Source organism: Delphinus delphis, chromosome 19, assembly GCF_949987515.2.
Source record: "Delphinus delphis chromosome 19, mDelDel1.2, whole genome shotgun sequence".
NCBI classification, from domain to species: domain Eukaryota; kingdom Metazoa; phylum Chordata; class Mammalia; order Artiodactyla; family Delphinidae; genus Delphinus; species Delphinus delphis.
In genome coordinates this window covers 25899472-25903254 of record NC_082701.1, presented here as the reverse complement: position 1 = coordinate 25903254, position 3783 = coordinate 25899472, and positions in this window count along the sequence as shown.

Here is a 3783-nt window from a genome sequence, read left to right as displayed (position 1 = left end):
CTCCTAGTTTGGTGGAGCCAGTTTGATGGGAGGTAGAACAAAGTGGGCAGACCAGTCCCCAGGAATCTCATGGGGGCAACACTGTCAAGAACTGTAAAGAGTCTAAAACTTTACCCTACTTGCAAGTTAGCCTGCTGTACTTTCATGGGTGCTGCCAAAAAAACATGAGACTCCTGGGTTGGAGAGAAAGGACCTCATTACTCAAGGCACAGCAGCATCAGCATACCTGTGTCATCTCCTCTTGGCCCACTGTCCCATGGGTGCTATGGGGATGGGTGCCAGGGAATACCTGCATATGCAGTCATTTGCATTATAAGAGAAACCCTGAGCTTAGGGAACCCTAATCTTTCATGCTGGGCAGTAACCAAACCTCTTCTTTGCTCCAGAAAAAGACACTATCTCTACTTCCAAGGTTGTTCACTATATAAACACCCTTGAAAAGTCAGTACCTCTGCTTGCAAGACATGCAAAAATAGGAAAGACCCATGCAGAATTGTCTCCCCTACAAAACCCCATTTTCCTTACATTTACTAAAAGAGCCTATAGCCACCTTGGCTCTTTTTTTTCTCAAATAATTTGGTAGCATGCACATTACTTTTTTTTTGAATTTTATTTTATTTTTTTATACAGCAGGTTCTTATTAGTCATCAATTTTATACACATCAGTGTATACATGTCAAACCCAATCACCCAATACATCACACCACCACCCCCAGCCCCCGCCACTTTCCCCCCTTGGTGTCCATACGTTTGTTCTCTACATCTGTGTCTCAATTTCTGCCCTGCAAACCGGTTCATCTGTACTATTTTTCTAGGTTCCACATATATGCGTTAATATACGATATTTGTTTTTCTCTTTCTGACTTACTTCACTCTGTATGACAGTCTCTAGATCCATCCACATCTCAACAAATGACCCAATTTCGTTCCTTTTTATGGTTGAGTAATATTCCATTGTATATATGTACCACAGCTTTATCCATTCATCTGTCGATGGGCATTTAGGTTGCTTCCACAACCTAGCTATTGTAAATAGTGCTGCAATGAACATTGGGGTGCATGTGTCTTTTGGGATTATGGTTTTCTCTGGGTATATGCCCAGTAGTGGGATTGCTGGATCATATGGTAATTCTATTTTTAGTTTTTTAAGGAACCTCCATACTGTTCTCCATAGTGGCTGTATCAATTTACATTCCCACCAACAGTGCAAGAGTGTTCCCTTTTCTCCCCACCCTCCCCAGCATTTGTTGTTTGTAGATTTTCTGATGATGCCCATTCTAACTGGTGTGAGGTGATACCTCATTGTAGTTTTGATTTGCATTTCTCTAATAATTAGTGATGTTGAGCAGCTTTTCATGTGCTTCTTGGCCATCTGCATGTCTTCTTTGGAGAAGTGTCTATTTAGGTCTTCTGCCCATTTTTGGATTGGGTTGTTTGTTTTTTTAATATTGAGCTGCATGAGCTGTTTATATATTTTGGAGATTAATCCTTTGTCCGTTGATTCGTTTGCAAATATTTTCTCCCATTCTGAGGGTTGTCTTTTTGTCTTATGTTTTCCTTTGCTGTGCAAAAGCTTTGAAGTTTCATTAGGTCCCTTTTTTTTTTTTTTTTTTTTTGTGGTACGCGGGCCTCTCACTGCTGTGGCATCTCCCGTTGCGGAGCACAGGCTCCGGACGCGCAGGCTCAGCGGCCGTGGCTCACGAGTCTAGCCACTCCGCGGCATGTGGGATCTTCCCGGACCGGGGTACAAACCCGTGTCCCCTGCATCAGCAGACAGACTCTCAACCACTGCGCCACCAGGGAAGCCCCCCATTTGTTTATTTTTGTTTTTATTTCCATTACTCTAGGAGGTGGATCAAAAAAGATCTTGCTGTGATTTATGTCAGAGTGTTCTTCCTATGTTTTCCTCTAAGAGTTTCATAGTGTCCAGTCTTACATTTAGGTCTCGAATCCATTTTGAGTTTATTTTTGTGTATGGTGTTAGGGAGTGTTCTAATTTCATTCTTTTACATGTAGCTGTCCAGTTCTCCCAGCACCACTTATTGAACAGACTGTCTTTTCTCCATTGTATATCCTTGCCTGCTTTCTCATAGATTAGCTGACCATAGGTGCGTGGGCTTATCTCTGGGCTTTCTATCTTGTTCCATTGATCTATATTTCTGTTTTTGTGCCAATACCATATTGTCTTGATTACTGTAGCTTTGTAGTACAGTCTGAAGTCAGGTAGTCTGATTCCTCCAGCTCTGCTTTTTTTCCCTCAAGACTGCTTTGGCTATTCGGGGTCTTTTGTGTCTCCATACAAATTATAAGATTTTTTTGTTCTAGCTCTGTAAAAAATGCCTTTGGTAATTTGATAGGGATTGCACTGAATCTGTAGATTGCTGTGGGTAGTAGAGTCATTTTCACAATATTGATTCTTCCAATCCAAGAACATGGTATATCTCTCCATCTGTTGGTATCATCTTTAATTTCTTTCATCAGTGTCTTATAGTTTTCTGCATACAGGTCTTTTGTCTCCCTAGGTAGGTTTATTCCTAGGTGTTTTATTCTTTTTGTTGCAATGGTAAGTGGGAGTGTTTCCTTAATTTCTCTTTCAGATTTTTCATCATTAGAATATAGGAATGCAAGAGATTTCTGTGCATTAATTTTGTATCCTGCAAATTTACCGAATTCATTGATTAGCTCTGTAGTTTTCTGGTGGCATGTTTAGGATTCTCCATGTATAGTATCATGTCATCTGCAAACAGTGACAGTTTTATTTCCTCTTTTCCTATTTGTATTCCTTTTATTTCTTTTACTTCTCTGATTGCCGTGGCTAGGGCTTCCAATACTATGTTGAATAATAGTGGTGAGAGTGGGCATCCTTGTCTTGTTCCTGATCTTAGAGGAAATGCTTTCAGTTTTTCACCATTGAGAATGATGTTTGCTGTGGGTGTGTCGTATATGGCCTTTATTATGTTGAGGTAGGTTCCCCCTATGCCCACTTTCTGGAGAGTTTTTATCATAAATGCGTGTTGAATTTTGTCAAAAAGCTTTTTCTGCATCTATTGAGATGATCACACGGTTTTTCTTCTTCAGTTTGTTAATATGGTGTATCACATTGATTGACTTGCATATATTGAAGAATCCTTGCATCCCTGGGATAAATCCCACTTGATCATGGTGTGTGATCCTTTTAATGTGTTGCTGGATTCTGTTTGCTAGTGTTTTGTTAAGGATTTTTGCATCTATATTCATCAGTGATATTGGTCTGTAATTTTCTTTTTTTATAGTATCTTTGTCTGGTTTTGGTATCAGGGTGATGGTGGCCTCTTAGAATGAGTTTGGGAGTGTTCCTTCCTCCGTAATTTTTTGGAAGAGTTTGAGAAGGATGGGTGTTAGCTCTTCTCTAAATGTTTGATAGAATTCACCTGTGAAGCCATCTGGTCCTGGACTTTTGTTTCTTGGAAGATTTTAAATCACAGTTTCAATTTCACTACTTGTGATTGGTCTGTTCATATTTTCTATTTCTTCCCGGTTCAGTCTTGGAAGGTTATACTTGTCTAAGAATTTGTCCATTTCTTCCAGGTTGCCCATTTTATTGGCATAGAGTTTCTTGTAGTAGTCTCTTAGGATGCTTTGTATTTCTGCGGTGTCTGTTGTAACTTCTCCTATTTCATTTTTAATTTTATTGACTTGAGTTCTCTCCCTCTTTTTCTTGATGAGTCTGGCTAATGGTTTATCAATTTTGTTTATCTTAAAGAACCAGCTTTTAGTTTTATTGATCTTTGCTATTGTTTTCTT